This window comes from Polyodon spathula, chromosome 3, assembly GCF_017654505.1.
Source record: "Polyodon spathula isolate WHYD16114869_AA chromosome 3, ASM1765450v1, whole genome shotgun sequence".
Taxonomy (NCBI): domain Eukaryota; kingdom Metazoa; phylum Chordata; class Actinopteri; order Acipenseriformes; family Polyodontidae; genus Polyodon; species Polyodon spathula.
In genome coordinates, this window is record NC_054536.1 from 13,047,635 (window position 1) to 13,067,978 (window position 20,344).

The 20,344-nt window shown below is 35.5% G+C and overlaps 1 protein-coding gene across 3 annotated transcripts in view; it reads left to right on the forward strand.

The window, feature by feature from the left end:
• The window catches only part of LOC121312740 (brain acid soluble protein 1 homolog), a 28,094-nt gene that overhangs the window by 3,761 nt on the left and 3,989 nt on the right, over positions 1-20,344 (forward strand). The window contains exon 1 of one of the 3 annotated variants that reach the window (XM_041244467.1): positions 18,706-18,730. The exons of the other annotated variants lie outside the window; for them this stretch is intronic. The gene's annotated coding sequence lies outside the window, so the exon portion shown is untranslated. Of the gene's footprint in view, positions 1-18,705; positions 18,731-20,344 lie in introns of those variants that run through there. 3 annotated transcript variants of the gene reach the window in all.

Consider the following 20,344-nt stretch of genomic DNA (forward strand, 5'->3'; position numbering starts at 1 on the left):
TAATGAATGCAGTGCTTATTTGATCTTCTTCAGTCGTTTACATACTAGAGGTAATTTAGGCCTGTACATTTATCATGTGGCTCTGCACAATTGCAGCGGCTGCAAATTCTAGTATAGCTGTTGCATCCTGTATAATATTTGGCCCCTGGAAAATAACAATTATGTTCCTTTAGTAAACAGACAGAACAGTTTTAGTGGGTATTGCTGGTAAATGTGTGCTTATTTTTCCACATTTAAATGTGGATACCTGTAAAATAATATTATTTGCCTTTCATTTGAAAGCAGAGCTCATACATATAATGCAGAACAATAATTATAGCCTTCAAATATCAAGAGAGTTAGTGAGTACCCCTTAAAGATTCTCCGGCCTTCTGGTTTCTGCCTCCTTTGTAGCACATATCATACTTAATAATTACTTATAAGAAATCAATCATTCACTGTTATGGATCTGTCAAAATGCCTTGTGTACAGATATCCTTAGGTGCATAAAACATAGCAGTTATAAAGTTAACACCTTTCTAATGTTTAATAGTAGTTCCCTAGTACACTTTTCCTTTATATGATTTATAAGCTTATGCATCTTGTGTATGCATGTTGTTTTTTATTTTTACATTCTGCCATTCAGGAATATAAATGTACTAGGGTAACTGTTTTTATAAAAGTGTAATTGTGAGAAAATGAAGTATTGATTTATTTATTCTAATGGACCAAATAATTAGCTGATTGGTCTGAACATAACCCAACTGATGCCTCAATAGTACTGTAGATATGCTTTACACAAAGTTAACCTGTTTCTGAGAAATGGGGTGTTTGTTTGATTTCTTAAATGTTTAAACATATTGGGAATGTTTCTAACCGTCCTGAAAAGCCATTGTGTATTTAAGTATTTTTGTGAGACTGTGTGTGTAGCATCTAGCTGTGTATATAAAAAAAGTATTTTTTATTAAGTCTGTCTCAGACCTGTATTTGGCCTGTATATTGTTGATAACCGTCAAACGTTTAGGCAAAACTGTTAACACCAAGACTTCATGCACAATCAGCACTTGTTCTTGTTGAACAACACTGTTCCACTTTTCAACCCACTGCACCCTTATCTTGTGGTACTAAGGTAAACGAGGTACTGTACTGGCTAGTTCTTTACTTTAAGGTGCTTGTATGAATGGCTTTAGATTGGAAGTTGCATCAATAGTCCGCCTGAACAGTTGGTCAATATTTAGTTATGGAGCATTACAAATATCTGTCACACCTTGTGTTTACTTCTGGGTTTAAACCTATGCCTAAACATACTTTGATACTGATTAGATATTTGCTATTTTTTGTGGTCAAATCTTTTACAGTTTGTACCAATCAATATTATGTATTAGGTAATTTGACTATGTTGTATGGAAACCAGATACAAATACTTTAATAGAATTCTGTTGTCTAATTAGGCACTGCTGAAAAATAATAGTTCTAGATCAAGCCTGGGGTATAAAGTACAGTACAATGTGCTTTATGTGTGTGTGTGTGTGTGTGTGTGGGGGGGGGGGGGGGGATTGCTAGCCCTATAAAGTAACGTCCTGCAGTTCCCTCAGCTCTGCCCCTGAAAGACAAAACCACGAGCTAGCGGAAACTCGCTCCAGGACCAAGAACGGTCAGAAAAGAAAGAAACAAAGAAAAGAAAATAAACAAAATGTTACTAGCGGGGAAACCTTGGGCAGACCCCATATACCTATAGGAAGCAGGCTGAGGGAGTAACGCTGACGGTATAGTGACGGTCGGGGTAACGCTGTCGAGTGCAGCACCTTTATTTTGTAGTTTTATTACTGTGTTTTATTTTCCCTTTTTCTTTTGATTATTCTTTTGAGCACCTGCAAGTGCGCCTGCACTTTGATTGTTTACCAGCATTGGTATTCCCGTGGTTCTGTCTATCATCGCTGGTAGTCAGGCCAAGGACAACTGCACCCTCTGCAGGCTAAAATAAACCATTGAACAGAGAAACAAAAGAAATTGCATTAATTAAACTGGGCACCTGTGCAGTGTTTCAAGTACACCTTTCTGTCTCCCGTGTGTCAGTGAACTACCCACCACCCTTCCACAGGGTGGTAAAATCCTTCCTGCACATGTTGCAAACAACTTTAGATGTCAACTGCAGAGTGTTAAACTAAGAAGCTTTTCTTTTCCCTTGCAAGCATGACCCAAACAAGATGGCAAACTATGTATACATTTCTTGCATTTCCATCATTACAGGTAATAAAAAAAATGATGCAGTGTGTTGCTGCTGACGAACGATTAGGCTATCCTTCAGAAAAGTCTGACAAGAGACACTGATTTAACTTCAAAAACAGTTGATGACTGAGAGCTCGGTTGAAACAAAATACCATGCATCCCTCCAGGACCAGGGTTAGAGACCCATGGACTTGATAAACCAATGACCCGTTCAAAGCCACCCACAAACAGTTTTAAGAAGAATCTTTTGTTTTAAGTAATTTATGGGAATGTATGGGTATTTCTTACACATGCTTTTATAATTCACAAACAAATTGTTGAAATTTCATGTCAGAGTCTTTTTTTTCCATGTATATTAAGCAGTAGGCCAAGCTACAGATATTGCACACAAGACAGACTCATATATCTGAACTTAGAGCCAGGGATTTTTATTTTTTGATCCTCATAGTGGGGAACCTCAGAATCTGTCCTTTCCTTGGAACACGAAGAATGATAAACAATCACTTGGCACTTAAAATATGAATGCTTTTTGGGATTTGCAAAGAGTAGTTTCTGTCCCAATAATATTGCATGAATGCATTCACGTGGCATGCTTATTTACAGATCTGAGAGTCTTAACTGTTGGCTTACCATTCCTTTTTTGCGATATGGCATCTTCAAAAGGACATCTACAGTTTGTAGTGATGTCAAAGTTTATGTTTTAGAGATAATGTTGAAAGTGTTCTATATGCACCTATATTGGTCGGGGTCCATGCCACTCGTGGATTTCTCACTTATGGGTTATCTCTTTCTCACATTAAAAACAAATTGGTGTTTAAACCTCTCTTACCAGTTTGTTCTGTTTCACTCTTCCTCCAGGGATTGTCAAATCTAAATTAGCGTTCAAGGCAGTTTACCAGTGAGCATGAAAGGCAAGTTAATTCTGCTTGGATATAAAAATGAACTAGAGAGAAAATATGCATTGTTAGACTGTATATTAATAATAGTTTATTTTGGACCACATTTGAACACCCTGGAGTGTATTATAAAATGGCACCCCCTACCTACTCCACAATAAAATGGTTGTCAAGTGAATCGGGTGCTTCTAAAAGTTCCAAGCTGTGCTGGTATGGTAACGTATTAGCCAGTGAGATTGCTCCCTATATGTTCCGTTGTATAATACCACTTTGATGCAATAGGTATGTCAGAATAGAAAATGATACTAATGTGACATGGACTATTCATTTACCATTGAAGATCATTTGGTAAGCAATTCTTTGATCAAGCTTTGCTAAACCTACTGTGAAAATGGATGTATGAATATGCTACTGAATATTCAATATCTTGTGTTCTCGAGTGTTATGTCTGTAACTGAAAAGGAGTGCTAATCAGCTGTTGGTTTTGTGTTTAATGCTCAAGCTGCCTGTGAATGAAAATCTTGCACATTCAAAGCACAATGCTGCTACAGTTAATGGGAGATTCAAACCAGTGGTGCTTTACCAGACTTCTTTTACCATTATGAAAGACCCAGCTGAGCACCCACGTGTAAGTGATGGGCCAGCTGTCACATGCTTGAAATAGCACATACGAGAAATACAAATACATTTTTATTATACATTTTCTTTTGGGGGGGGGGCTAGGTTGCTTTGATGAACAGTTTTCATTTGTAAATATTCTGTTTATCAAGTGTTCATTATTAATTATTGATCTGCTAGACTGACTGGTAGTTGCCAAGGTGCAACAAAGGGTTTCACTGCCTCTGTAGAGATGAGCCAGGAGGAAACATTCATTTAAACTGATCACTTGCTCCATTCTGTTTTTTGCTCTGTTTCATTCTCTTTGTGTCATAAAGCCTGAACACCAGCATTGTAGGAGGATCTCTGGGATGCTGAGAAGTTTGGTTTGATATTTTTTTTTATCAGGATTTGCCTGCTTCTAAAGATAATATTGGCTCCAGTTTAGGATCTATCTTGTGCGCTCTTCAACAAAAGGCACCTATTCAGACTGCTATGCCATTTGATCAGGTTGGTTTTAGCAGTCCTATCTGACACTCCTTGTTTAATTCATAGAAAAATGTTAAGCAGTTAAACTTTTTCACGTGTGGGATTTTGTGCTCTTATACTCAGTGTAATAAGCTTGTGTATACTTTTTTAGTTATTTGTTTTAAATGTTGTTAAAATGTATGCAGATTAATATATATTTTTGCCTGTGTTATTCTTTATCACACAGATCATAATAATCTACTTTTAACAATGTTAGTTTCATGGATCAGTTTCTATTGTTAACCCATGAATTACTAAGAAAATGGAATTTGACACCAATTGCTCTGGCGTCTACTGATATAAACATACTTTGGATGATCTAGCCTACATGGCATACTGTGAGTCTATAGCAGCAGCTACAACTGAACAGCAGCTCCAAAACTCAAAGCACCTTGACACATATGTTTTAAAAAAAAAAAAAAAAAAAAAAAAATATATATATATATATATATATACTACTACTATTAATAATTTAGAGCGATTGCAAACATTGTAAAAAGGTAAAAAAAAAATATTATCTGAAGCTATTTAAGTTTTTTAGTAACAGATTGGATACCTTGGATAAGGGAGTATTATCCTGTATAGTGTAGTACTTACCTTAGTGGGTTTTAATGTAACTTTAAAATTGCTGCTTTTGTATTATGTGTATACTGTTATTTAAATGGTCTGACTGTGGCAGTTCAATGTGTGACATGCTATAAAAATGTATTCTGGCTTGTTCTTTCTTTCTGCTATGTACTGTACAGTGCTTTGCAGTAATTTTGTATAAAAAAATACTATATAAATGTATATAACACCTGAAGTATTTTAACTGGTCACAGAAGATCGTTGATTATACACACTGGTGTAGGTAAGAGATCATACTAATACCTTACATATTATTATATCTCTTTAATGTGAACTGTTCATTGTTATCAGTGTTTATATTATGGGGCCCTTGTGTTTCCTTTATTACATGTTGGTAGAATGGAAGATTTTGATGTTAAAGGTCACATATTTCTCAGAAAAAGCATCCAGGAAACTCATTAGCAAACTATATTTGACCTGACTTAGTTTTCTATGGGAAGAAGGCTGGGACATTTCACAGAGGCTTACTTTAAATGATTTCATCTATGAGCAATAGCAGCTGCGACATGTTTGTTAAACAGCCTTGACAATCTAATGACAGTTTGCAGTTTTTTGTTGGGTTAAAATGTGTATAGAATAGGGAAGCAAAGTGTGCTATGGCAGAGAATATTTGCTCTCGCCTTGCTTCATCATATCTTTAAAAAGTGGAAGGAAAACATTTTTTTTAGCCCATCTGTTGGGGTTTTAATGAATCCCTGAATCAATCACATCTGAATTTGCAGTTCAATGTCACATCTCTACTATTTCAGCTTAAAATAATATTGAAGGTCTTGAAGTGTCCAGCATTCCATTAGATTTACAGTATAATGTCAAAATAAAGTCTATAAAACTCTCTTCTCCAGCTTCCTTTCCAAGAAACATGTTCTGTTCACCTGGTACGCTACAGCGAATATAACAGTTCCATCCATGTCAATCCAAGGTGGCAATCCCACCTCCCTTGACATACCTTCCATGCCAAGAGGAAGATGTGTTTATGTGACTCACTGCAGATCCATTTAAGTTAATCATACGCCACAAAAGGGCATCAATGACTTCCTACAAGTTTACAACGGACATATGTCTGTTTGTTATAATGTAGATTTTTGTTCTTTTCTTTATGCTGGTGGCAATGCCACAGAGCACAGCAGCTGATATTAATGTATTCTTACAGTTGTCTCTGGCCTACTTCTATCAGCAGCCTGTTACTAATTGGGAATACGGTAGTCAAGGCCAATATTCTGAATTGTACTGCAGCGTTGGAATGTTTTTTTTTTTTTGTTTGTTTTTTTAATCTCTCACACAGCCGTTGAAATTTGAAGCATTGAATAACAAACCAAGGAGACTTGCAATGACTCAGTCCACATGAGTTCCATTGCTGTCAGAGACTGTTTGTTTTACCTTATCTTGAATTTTATCTGGTACCACTGCATTAGGCATTCAGAGATAATGATAATATTGGTGAGAAATCCTGGATACCCATTTCAGCATGTGAAACACAGAGTTAAGATAACTGTAGTCTTTCAGACCCATACCTTAATAAAATAAAGTGTCAATGTGTGAATATAATGTGGATGTTGACAAACAAAAGTTACAATTTGAAAAGCCCTTTATAGAGGAGTTTGTCCTTCATTTTCCTGTGGTTTCGTTCCATTCACTTCGATATGGCTCATTGTAGTTTCACATACTGCGTGTGTAACTGTGTGTAAACTGCCACAGCTTTTTTTTAATGGAGATACTTTCCAGAAATCTGGTATGATATTGTTCCAACAGAGGTGGTTGTATTCGAAATGCCAATTTTGTTTTTAGGCTATCACAAAAAAGTGTTCTAAGTAGTTCTAAATAGATAGGAAAAACATACTTACAGTTGATATTTGTTATCAGCTATGCATTTATTTATTTTTTTTTTTTTGCATGGGGTGTGAGGAGCTGTTGTTTGTATGTTATATTGGATAATAACTAAGACCTAGCCAATGTCTCTGTCCCTGCCTTCTTTCTTACATGCTTCAGTGCTTCTCTTTGTAGCTTCCATGTCCGCTGCCATCTTCTACAGATCTCCAGATACAACCGCTGAGCTGCAAAAGCATTGCTTTTTGATAGCCCATTCACTGTCATTAAGCTGCTCTAACATTTTAGCATGACATTTTTGGTCCTTGTTTTCTGCAAATACAAATAACAAGCTATTCTATAAAAATGCGCTAATGTTAAACATATTTAATAAAACTATACAGAGAACAAAGAGATGAAGTTTAACTGTTTACAGCAGTCATATATAAGCTGACTAACCCAGGCATGTACCGTAAGTGGGTCTTTAGAGAGATTGCAGCCAATGCAGCAGGTTATGTTTATGAGCTGCTGCAGAAGCTGTACTGCTTTTCCATGTCAGATTATAGATATTGTTTAATTGTTCATTAGCAAACATCCTTGGTGGTGAAATGTATATAGTTTATTATGAAAACAAGCAACCACTGGCATGCATTTTTGGCTTTTTTCCATTTTTATTTTAAATTTCTTTATAAAAGTTTACAAGCTTTAAAATAAGTGTCACACAGACTGACTTGGGTTGACACATCTTGTATTTCTTGAGTTTGTTGGTAGTTTGGCAGAAATTTCACTCTTGTGCCCCATGTCATTCTTTTGGAACTGTTCTCTGGCAAACCCTTTGTGACAGCTTGGCCCTTCATCGTGGCACTGTCTGACTGAATTTACTGCCTGGATGGACTTATTTATACAATGCAGTATCTAGAATATTTACATTTGTTACAAATAGATGCTATTCGCATCCAGATTTCAAACAGTTTCTCTTGCTATTTCTGATGATCAGGCAATCTTAAACAAAGTAGACTTATTATGTTTGAATGTAAATTGATAATTACTTTCCAATGTTAAACTGCTCCCCACAGTGCGTACAGCAGAGTCTGTATAGCCAAAAAATAAATGGTAACATTTTGCTGTTCATACACTCACATATTAGAAATGGCAGTTTATTGAAAAACATTCGACTGTACAGAACAATACACTGCATAGGTAGTGTATATGTTAACTGAAGGCGGTTCTACACTGGACCCAAGCAAATTTGTATCTACAACAAACCCTAATGTTCCAAGGCAGGAAACTTTCACATGACCCTTAAGAGTTAATGTTTGTGTTACTTTGAGTTTGTCTCCAACAATTATTATTATTATTTTTTTTTTTTATGCTTTCAGTTCCTTAATTTCTAAAAGAGACAGCATGCATCTTCTCTGATTAAATATTATGAAAATAAGATCTGAGGCTGGAATAAATGTGAAAGCATTTTATTTTATTTAATAGCAGAACTTTATTCTGAAAGATTGCCTTTAAAATATTCTTCAGACTTTTTATCTTTGTCTTTTTGACCTATGTAACCTTCACGCAGTAGCTTATAGCTGCTATACAAAGTATAAGGTATTTCAAGTAGTGATGCAACGGTTTGTCTTTCTGACAAAAGATAAAATTGAACTGCACAATGAAAAAGTGTTTGCAGTCTCAACATTAAGCTGGCAGCATTTTCAGGACCTCATAACAACATCCTTTAATTTTAATATAGTAACAAATCAAGACGCAATGACTTGCATGATTGATTCTGACAGCCCTCAGTAGAGATAAAGGCAGCTTCGTACTTAGTCTGGGTGTGTAGATTTCTGTGGCTGTTTTGTTGTAAGTTATTGTTAATGAAAACTTCTGGTGCTTGCATCATTTTTAAAAAGTCTGTTAAATTACTCTTTGTAGACCTAATTTAGACTTTAAATAAAATAATGGTTCTAAACTAGCTAAAAAAGCCAAAGGCAAAAGTATTGAAAGAAAATCAAATGTTAGCTGTGAAATGAATGTTAACTTGACATGTGGAATACATTGCAGTTTAGAGAGGTGAGGTAAAAAACCTAGCCTGCCTTAGTGTCCTGAAGTTCTGGAGCCTGTGGACAACCCTGTCTGAGAGCTATGAGGAAAACATTTACAGAGACTGACCTGAATCTCCCTGTGAAATAAAACCCATGTTGATTTAAATGCACTGTGTGTGACACACATATCAAATAGGCAACAAAATAGTTTTTAAAATATTTTAATAAAAACACAGCGGTTCTATTTCTGTGCACAGAGTTGTTGCGTTTTATTTATTTATTTTTTTTATTTTTTATCTTGGTGTGATCTCTAGAACACGTTTGACAGACAAAGCAACAAAGCACAAAAGTCTACAACAGTTTGCAGTACGATTCCTCATTACCAGGGCCAATAGAAAATTGCCAAATTAATACTGTTATTAATATGGTGTTCAACATTGCACTGCTACAGCAGGACGAAGAAGCTGTTGCTAAGAATTGACCGTTTCTAGGATTACCTGTTGCCATCTAGGCTTGATGCAAAGTTACGTGGGGAAAAATGGATCTGGGAAGGAGCATGTGTAAGTATTTGAAACAAGCACAGCAGATAACAAGGAAAGAAAAAAGAGGGAAAAAGACATTTGGTGACAAGGGCAGAACTGATCCCTGATCAGCAGTCAGTGGAAAAATATACTTGCAGTGAGAAATGAGTATGACTGGTCTGGGACTATTTTCAATGTGATGATGGGAATTACAGGCTTGCAAGTCATCATCGCATAACAAGGTAGGGATATATGTATTTAATTTATACTTGAAATAGTATAAAAATATGAACATTTGCCGAAGTTAGATTTGATTGAGCTTTTTGCTTGGCGTACTGTTTTTGGCAGAATCCGCGAAAATAAATGATCCACAATCCACAGCTCATTACCTTTACATTGAGGTATCTGTAATAGCACTGTCATTTACATCAGTTTACATAGTAATTACACTGCAAATGCAAAATTGTATTGTGTAATTGAAGTTCTAAAAAAGTGTTTACCACTCTAATTTTGTTATTGTATGTACTGTAGTTACATAGTAGCTACACAACTACTGTGTAATTAAGCATAATTATACAGTGCTGCAAGACCAAATATAGTATACTGCTGATGCAGAAGCACTATGATGTGACTACCACATAACTAGCATATCACACAAAGAATATAAGTTGACTTGTTATTAGAATAGCAAATAACACTCACTGTGGCATGCTGAAGTATTCACTTGCTCTCTGCAGAAGACGGCAAGACTTTTTCCAGAGGGTGTGTGTCAGTATTGAAGGTGTGTGTTGAAATGACAAAAACCAGGACAGTTTTAATCTAAGCTGTACCATTAAACCAAATACAGAGACTGTATCAAAATTCAATCTTACTGAACCAAAAAAAAAAAAAAAAAATAGTATTGATGGATGTATGTCTTTCTTCCAATTATTGTAATTACATTGTGCCCTTGTTTAAAAAATAACAGCAAAATAAGTGAAACACCAACTGCATTTTTATAATTTTAAAGTTCAGGGGCTGTTTCACTTTTCTCACATATAGAGTAAAGAATTTATAAATAAATAAAAGCAGATCATGAGATCCAAAACTGGTACAGAGGCAAATCAAAGTTATTATGCCATCACGTCTTTTTCCCCTTGATGGCTGCCTGGCAATGGTACAGTTCAGAAATTAATACACAAGGTCCATTTTGGGCTCTGTGTTAAATTTGAATGTATTGGAAGCACTGCTAAACTAATAAGCTCTTCGTGAGAGTGAGATAACGGGCAAATGCGTGAGACTTGACATGTCTGCTTTTGCCTCATATAAGCAATAGAACCCGACGAAAAGGGCTTTACTGGTAAGACCACCATTTAACATAACGAGATGGGCCTTACCAGATGGTAAAGCCCTCCTTATGGCTATTTGAAAATGGATACTGTACATTAAACAAAATTACTTTTTGTTTTCCCATGATTTTATGCAGCGCTAGTTTTTTTTGCTAATGAATACAAACATTTTCCTCATTATTCCATGAGTAATTCAGTTTAACCAGAATTTCATCTGTGGTCTGGTTGTCTTCACTCAGCCTTTATTATCCCAGCGGTGGACTATGTCACAATGTGTATTTCCAGTAGCCTAAATAATACCTTAGTGAAAGGTAAAATTAATAAAGAACATCATTGCTCTTCAAGCAGAGAGCCAATGATAAACTAAATTAGTGATCTGATAGTTTTGCAACTCCGGACGCCGTGCTTGATCTTCACCCATGCTAGATTCCTGCCAGCACGATTTGATCGTTACTTGCGATTTCTTACAATCTTATCTATGTAGGTTGTCTTCAAAAAACAAATGACAGAATGTCAAGGCTGGCATAATGTTTCAATTTAAAGGATTCTTATACCTCTTAGTTTGGCACTCCGGTGTAGCCTTACCAGGATTACAGAATATGATACAACTTTTTTTGGACTCAGATTTGCAAGTGCACATATGTGACAAAGACAGAATGATTCTTGGTGATAAATCTCCCTCCTGACCTGTGAGGGAGCTGTATAAAGGGAACAGAGCGCCCTGAACTGGATGGCCAGACAATTCATTCCCACGGCTAGGTTAAAGTTGGCCAACTAGAAAGGGGGCAGAGCTACGGTACACCAAGTCATCGACCTGGAAGGGAATCAATGTGGCAGCCGTGGATTGGAGGAGCGGTTGCAATCATTTACCAAGGGGGCGTGAGTAATGGTACATAAGAAGACATAGCAAGTTGATCTGTTCCTTTGTTATGGTTGCGAAAGAACCGGTGAAGGACCGTAAATTTGTATCGTGAGTGTTTCGTGTTTTGTTTGTTCACCGTATTAATTGCACTCTGTGTATATTATAGACGGCTAACACATCCGGGAGCTGTCGTTTAAGACCAGATGTGTTTTACACCACCAAAATTCACTGCACTCACTCTGAACTTTTGATGGTGTTTGTGTTTGGTGTCGTGTTTGTATCGTGTGTATTATTGGGGACTGAACCCTGTGTTTAAATAAACTGTGCAATACACCAGGGGTGTATTGCTAGTTATCCTTGTTATTATTTACTGTTGTCAAGTGACATTGGATTACAAAAATAAATAATCATTTCACCAGTACTTTGTCCTCCATTGTATGAAACCCTGCATCATCTCTACACCTGTGTACTACCTACCACTTTGCCACAACATACTACTTGATTTTAATGTAAGTAAAACAAATGTAATCATGGTCTTTGTGCTTTTGTTAATTTAGACTAAGCAATGACAGTTCATAGGCCTCAATGCTACACCCATTGGCAGGTATTTTAGAATCCTTTTACTATCATATCATTAACACTGCCAACAGCGCTCACCTCACCAAACCTTTATTTTGTGGAAATTAGTTTGCATGTTAAAGTAGCCTACATAACAATGCTCTCTCACTGTGCCCTTTCACTGACCTGAAATATATGTTTTCCTGATTTGGTTCCTAGTAGGTACTTAGCAAACAGAGGACATTTGATTTGATAAATAAGGGCTTGTTTACCAACATGGGTAAAGGTATATTTTCTGAAAATAATAAAACAATAACACTATGTATATAAACCAGCTAAAAACAACATACCTGTTATTACTTTTTGAAAACGTGTCTATGGCCACTGTTTACTGTGAAGAAACGGCAAAGGCGTGGGATGAAACTTTATACTATTTATTTTGTTAATAAAGAAAACAATGTTTAACTTGAACTGCTGTTTAACATCCTTTGGTTTGTAGTTTATTCACTGGTGAAAGTAAGGCCTACACAATGTATTCTTAACTCCTGGGATATTTTTCTATTTTAACGTGTCACATGTTGTAAGGTCTTGCTAAAATTAAAGCACACAGACAGGGGCCACGTCCCCTGGCCCTGCTGCTATGCTGTCTCTGCTTGCGTTCAGAGCAATATAATGGCTTTTATTACTTTTTGAAAACTAACGAATATTCAAATTAATATTTAAATTATGATTGAATATCCGAACATGAAAATCCTATGTTCGTCAAAGCACAAATTTTCGGCATTATACAAAGTTTGTTTATGCTATTTTATCAAACAGGAAAAAAACATGATAAAAACCCTACATTTTGGTTTTTCCATGCCTCCCACCTTAGTGTAACTAGTATTGTATAATATTGTATTTAATTACATTTTTACATTGCAGTGGCAGCTGTAGGTTTTTCATGATACGGTTACTGTATGGTTTTCTACTAAGTTGTGGAGGTATGTTGCTAATATATTACTGAAGCAGCCATCTTCCCATGAGTGACAGTCACTTTCTTTTAGAAGGATGTTTGATTTTTCAGTGTATCCTGTTCAGAAAATTTAAATGGTCCTCTTTTCCAATACAGAGCCAAGGTGTGGCTCATGCACAGCACTCAGAGGGAGAACAATTAGTGTAAATTTACAAGGCATGTACTGCATAGGAATGCAGCACATTAATTACCTGCTGTGGCAGGGTAGCTGTTGCCAACAGGGAGGAGACTCAGAAGATGCAAAGCTGCAGTTTAAATGCTAAAGCTCGTGTTTATTAATCCCACAGAAGGACAAAACAATAATGAACGAACAAATACGGCACAAGGGCCAAAATAAAGAGTCAAACACTTTCCTTCTCCGAACACCACCCACTCACTGGCATTTTTCCTCCCTTTTTATAAAGGCGGTCATTCCTCAGTTAGCAGCAATAATCTCATTAGGGAATGACCACACCTGTGATTTTTGGCACAGACAGGATTTAACCTCATCCCTGCCGCACTCGGTAATGCTAAACTAATTACCTAATTGTTACCATATTTTTTAGTAACGCTCTTTAACTTACTGTAAAGTGGTTGGAATATGTGTATGGGGAGAGAAAACTAAACACAAAGATATGTCATTTTAAAATGCTTGAAATACTTCTTCATAGCTATTGGCATGCAAGCCAAGTATTTCCTGGGGGAATTTTTACAGATCTGATGTTGGAACAGTGATCAGCTTGGCTGAATTGTTGTCTGAATCTGTTTAGCATTCAATACAGAACTGTTAGCAGTTTGCAGTCTTTGAGAAAAACAGTCTCAGCAGTTTAGATTCCAGAGGCTAACATACCGCTGTGAGCTTATTGAGGATGTTTAAATGAATATGTGGCTACAGTTAACCCATAATAACAACTGGCATGTCATATATGTTGCCTATAATTCTTGTTGAGTCATAGTTTTTGTGTTTATTGTAGTAACATGTTATTTTATGTGGCCTAAAGAAGTATGTATTGATATGCAATTGACCATGTATTAAAATTCAGTTAGTCACAGACAAAAGTATTTGCCCCCTACACTTAATACAAGATAAGTTAAGACATGTTAAATACAAGAACTTTGGCCACTAATTAATATGACAATGACCAAAATACACAGTAATTTAACAAACAGTCATTATATTTTATTTTGGCCCTCGTACCAGTTTATTTTTTTCCTGTTTGAGTTTGTATTGTAAACAAACCTGCGCTTAGTGTCACTGGGTCTCTTTCCTGCTGGTAACAACTTGGGCTGTGACTCTACCCTGTCGCAAAATTCTTAAAACAAACTGTGAACAGGAATCGGAAGTATTCTTCAACAAGACTAAAATAGAACCTTCCCCAAAAATGGACCACAGTATGTTTGAAGAAAAAAAGGGAAAGCTTTCAATGAAGAAAACCTACAGGTAAACATTGAGGTGGTTCAATGATGATATAGCAGTTCAGGGACTGGAGACATTCATGTGATTGAAGGTCAAATGAGTGCAGCCATGTATCAAAACAGTCTACAAAGTAAAATCATCCCATCTGCTCGTAGGCTGATTGACAGACAGTTTATTTTCCAGCACAACAATGACACAAAGCATATGTTTGTCACCTCTGGAATTCTTGAATAAAACAAAGATAAAAGTTCTGGAATGGCCTTCGAAATCACCAGAGAGCAAGCCAATAGAAATATTTTGTACTGATTTGAAAAATCTATAGCCAAGTGTTGTGTATCCAGTCTATCAGAGCTGAAGGAATATTTAAGAAACAAGATGTAACATACTGGTTAAGAATTATCATACATGTGTGAAAGCTGTAATAAAAGCACAAGGAGGACACACAAAATACTAAAGCAGGTGTGGGAATACTTTTGTTATGAATGACTACTTTATATGAAATAAGTTAGTTTTTTGATATGTATGCTGTGTACTAAACTATATGATTCCATGGTATATCACAAACTTTTATAAGAAGGGTAAAATTATCAAAATTTACAGTGACAATGCATCCGTTCTGAGGTAAGTCAAGTAGACAATCTTTTGGCTAAAAAAACGTTCAAATACTATTAAGTGCTGTCAAGTACTACCCTATTTTAAGTGGCACTGTCATGCAAATAATTTCTTTTTTTTTTGACTGATCTCAACTATAAAAACATTCCTAAACCAAAAATATATTTCTATTTAATTTCTGTTTCATGTTACAAACATACATTTGTTTCAACAAACTAATTATGGAACCTTGTATGGGAAGTTTATGTATTTTGTAAACCTGCCACTGCGAACCATTTCAAATGTCAACTTCATGTTTTCAGTGTTATGGAAACTCCTTGGCTAAAATCTAACGGTACCCTATAATTTGATAATGTGGTTTCCATATTCCATGCAGAAGAGAGGTTGGAGGTTTGAATCCAAGCAGAAGATGCCTGTGCCATACAGAGGATAGGTAAATGTGTTTTTAGTGAGTCCAAAAGCTCCTGTTGATCTGCAAAAGGTTGTCATGGGATGGGCTTATAGAATCTTGGCATATGACCCTGCTGAGCCCCTACTTGCAAAACTGTGTGGACATGGAGAGATGAATATAAATAGGACCTTTTGTAGCAGGGTGTAGGATTTTGTTCTGTAGTTGGATGCAATGTTTGAAAGATCTTCTTTTACAGGTTTTTATAGTCATTGTCTGCCAATAATGGCAGATGGAGAAAGCAACAGGATAGATTTTATCAGGAGTCAAAATAACCCAGTGTTGGTAAATAAAATTGGTTGTCTAGTACTTTTTTGAAATCCTCTTTATGCTAGTCTTACAATACTGAATTCAATTTTTTTTAAGTGTTCTTTAAATACCTGCATTGTCTTGCGTTAATATTGGATTTTAATCATTGGATTTTATTTTTAAGTGTTTAATTATCTCCTTCAGACTGACCATTAGATTACTGGAAAAACTTAGTATTTGGTTTTGTGGTAATTGTACAAATGCAGGGATGGAAATAAGTTTTTGTTTGTATAGCATTTTTTGAATCAGTAGGATGGGCTTAATGTACTATTTGAGTTATGTCTAGTAGAGATCTGGAAAATAGCCAGTAGATTATGGAGAAACTTTTAAATTGGTCTATCAGAATGTCTCTTGCAAACAGGGGAATTAATTAAACATGAGTTTTATGAATACCAAATAATTTCATTGAAGCTTTTTAAAGACACAATTAACTGAAACACATTTGACTTAATTTACTACATGTTATAACTCTGCGTGTTGCAACGCAATGATTAAAAGTGATACAATTACACATCCTAAAACTAATATGCAATTTAAAGAAAGGGAGAGGATTACATGTGTATCAAAGTATGCTGTGTACTTGTTGAAATGCCCTTGTTATCTTTGTTATGTTGACAAGACTACCAGGGAACGTCCAATTCACATGTGTTAAAACACGAATGCAGTTAGAAACAAGGATATAAACTCTATAGTCACAATACACTTTAATGAACAACAGCACAACATTTCTACTATCAAATTTATGGGAGGTGACAAACTTCTGTTACTAGTGATATGAATGAAGGGCTATTATCTACTCTTTCTATAATTGCCTGTTTAATTCTAAAGTTGTATATTGTTAGTATGTCGGTATGCTTTTGTGTCTGGTTTTGAAAACATATTTTTTTCAAAAAAAAAAAAAATTTTACTTCAATGATTTTTGAATGATTGCTAGTGTGAGTGGTAAGAAAAGAAAGTGCCCCTGCAGTGTAGAGCGCACCTGGCAACATGATCCTGTGCAGGAGAATTGCCAAATCCCTCAAAGCTGGAAGTGCAATCATTGTGTACGGTGGACACTTGCTGACAGGAGCCTGGTCAAGGCTAGCAGCTTTAGGGGAAAGGTAAACCAGCTGTAAACAGAAGCATTTCCTTTAGTTCAACTTTCTTTTGCTGCAATGGAGACTATTAGTTAGTGCTGGCTTTAACCCCTGCTAATCTGTAATACACTGTGAATTAACCAATACCAATTGTTCAGGAAAAAAAAAAAAAAAAAAAAAAAAAAAAACACTATTTAAAGTCCCTTTGCTGTAAATTGAAATCTAAATATTTATTCTCTACATTGTTAAATTAATCTTAAGTTATCTGCGCTGGAGTTATACATACCGTACCAGCTGGTTTCCAGGTAGAAACCAGGTAATGCGCAGATCCAATAACAGCTCGCTCTTGCCATCGGCAGTTGATAGAAATTTTAGCAGGGTAGGCCACAATCTTCTACAAAATTGTTAAAAATAGAACTGAGAACATATATTTTAGAAGGATATTTAGCTAAGACCGTGTTTTTTTTTTAAAAATTATTTAGTAGTCGGCAATTAAAAAAAAAAAAAAAAAAAAAATTCTCTCAATTAAGAATATCCAATTATTATTTAAGCTTGGCTCACCACTACCACCCCTGCACTGTCCTCCGAAGCGTGTGGCGTTTAAAAAAATATTTGGGTGTATGTCACTTTAAAGACATACTTTTATAACAGTGTCTATAATCCCAATATCAAAGTTGTCAAAACCACCTTCGGGAAAACACGAGTCAGGGGACACTGCTACAGGAGAGAGAAAACCTCAGGCCTGACTGTTCTGCCCGTCAGTGACATCAGCGACACGCATGCAAATAAGCTAAGCAGCATTTATTTTACAAAAATGATAATAGCTTAAAAACTACAAAACATGACATTCTGATTTTCAACTTTTATTCTCCACGCCTCCATGAAATTGATGGTGTTATGTTTGGAATTACTATTTAATAAAAAAAAGTTTTTTTAATAACAGACATCAATCATATTATTCATGTCTCTAAAATATGTAATATTAAGAGAAGTTTAATAATAATTGTCTCTGGATGGAGTATAACACGTTTCTATAATTATTTAGCCACAAAAATATAATTCAGTTGTACAAGATGCAGCCCGTCTCACTGTGAACACCATTCAATGCGTTGATGATCCCCTAACGACCTCATGTGTGGCTCATGGGGGACCACACAGACTATTCAAATGCATCTGATGTGCCTTGATTACGTCTATTGAATGTACTCTGTTACAAGTATTAATACCCTGAATATTTCTAAACAAGGGATTTAGGGGAGCTATCTAATAAGAGCTGAATCTCAAAATAATAATTGTGTGAATATAGTAATTGTTACAGCTGTGTATAATGATATTTAAAACAGGATTCATTCATCCGACTTTTTACATATCTGCCCTTACTCTGGTCCCAACACAATTAGATGTGCGACGGGTTCCTGTAATCTGTTACAAACAGTACAGTATGCTGCTTACTAATAGGTTAAAAGAATGGAGGAAACAGGATGTTGAACTTTAGAGAATTAAGGGAGTTTTTTGGTGGTTTTTTTATTTTTTTATATTCTTTATGGCAGGAAGTCATTGAGAAGTATTGTAGCTAGTATGGTCATGTTAAGGTTCAAGAGGCCCTGTCAATGTAATCACTGAAATTTATTGAAAATGACTTTAAACGATGTACATTTTTAACATGTGGTTTTGCCACCTGCTGTCTGATTGTTTTTCACTGTTGTATTTTGCATTTTTTCATTGCTACTAGATTACTTAGTATGTTCTCTTCACCAATTGTTGGGTAATCCAGGACCTTTAAACAGTGGCTTGTCAGGAAGTTATCTGTCTCTGTTTTCTAAAAATGATCAAGAAAGCATGCGATTGCCAGGAAATTGACAGCAGTTTCATTTGTGAAAACAGAAGTAGAAACAGACACAGGAAATTCAGATGTAAGTACCTCAGGTATAAACCCATTCTTGTAGGTTGTTACTTATGGTCCGTTATATATACACACACACACCAGTATTAATCTAATAATAGTGTCATACATTTTTCTGAATGCTTAGTATTTGTAGTCGTGAATAATTTAACAAAGATGATACCAAGTCAAATGCAAGTTGCAGCTAAGGACAGTTGCTTCCTGTATGGTTTTGTAACTTCCTCTTTTTAACAGTTGCATTACTAAGTATATTTCAAAATATTTTCATTAGCAATGCTAGTTGATAAACTACTGAAATGAAAATGACTGTATAAATAATAACACAAGATTGACACATAATTACAAATTTCAGACTTCTGAGGGGAAATAGGTCTGATAATCCTTAGGGAAACCAGGAAAACAATTTGGACTGAAAAGTATTTAAGTTTATTAAATTGCCCAGGTCTTATGATGTAGGTGAATATGGATAGGTATGGGAGTTTACTTTGGTTGTGCTTATCTTTGTTTTTTGCACGTTTCCCCTTTTCTTGGATGTAATCTCCGGTCTCTTGCGTTTTGAAGATTAAAATCATTATAGATCTCCCTTGCATCCAAACACCTCAGTTTTCTTTACTATACATAACAAACTTTGCAGTAAACACCAGTTTTTTTTCCTCTGATGTAATTTCCTGGTGCACCAAAAAAGGTTTCCTAAAAACTGTTTTCCTCAGAGCAGCGCACACCATCCAAAACAGAGTGCTGTGGGGAGCTGTGCAAGAATGCCTCCATTTTAACAAGAAGTACAAGCACTATTTAATCACTACTGTAGAATAATTAGTTTCATGTTTTATTTTAAAGGCCACTTTGATATACTCATTTTTTACATATACTGTATGTTGTGTAATTTTAAGGTAATTGTTATGGAGATTGTTAGCTAGACATGTATGTGCATTTTATTTTAATTTTATTAGATTGTAGAGTTTGTCGCATACAAGCTAAAAAAAGTTATTTGTAAACTACATTGTGGTTTATGGTTTTATGTAGCCTATACCTTATGCTAGAAATATTTCCTCAAGTGGTTTATTGTGTAAATATTTTCTTTTAAAGGAAATTACTACAGTATTTGCTGTTTACAAATCATATGTACACACAAATATACAGACGGATTAATAGAGTGCTGTAGTTTCCAAGTCGTTTCACATTGTTTTAGTACCCGATCTGGGCAGTTTTGACTTGGTCCGGAAGCATTTAAATGTATTAATGTATTTAATGTATTAAATATGAAAACTCATATAATGTTGTTTTTTTTTTTTTTTGATGTTTCGCCTTGTTTTAGTTTTATTTCAGTCCAGCTTTCACCCACTCCCTCCAGTAAATTAATGCTATTCCCAATGAATTAAGTTACCTGTGGTCACTTGTAACCAGTGGGTCCTCATAATCGCAAAAGTAAGAATGTGAACAAAGAGTGCATGAACTGCTTAAAATATTTGTATAAATGTATCAGATTATAGTCAAATCTGTTTGAAGTGTCAGTAAGAGGCTGGGAGTGTATTATAAACGTCAAAGATGAATTAATGGGCAAATATGACTGAAAACGAAAGGCTGACAAAACATTGCCAGTACGGGTTTCACAATGAGCTTATAT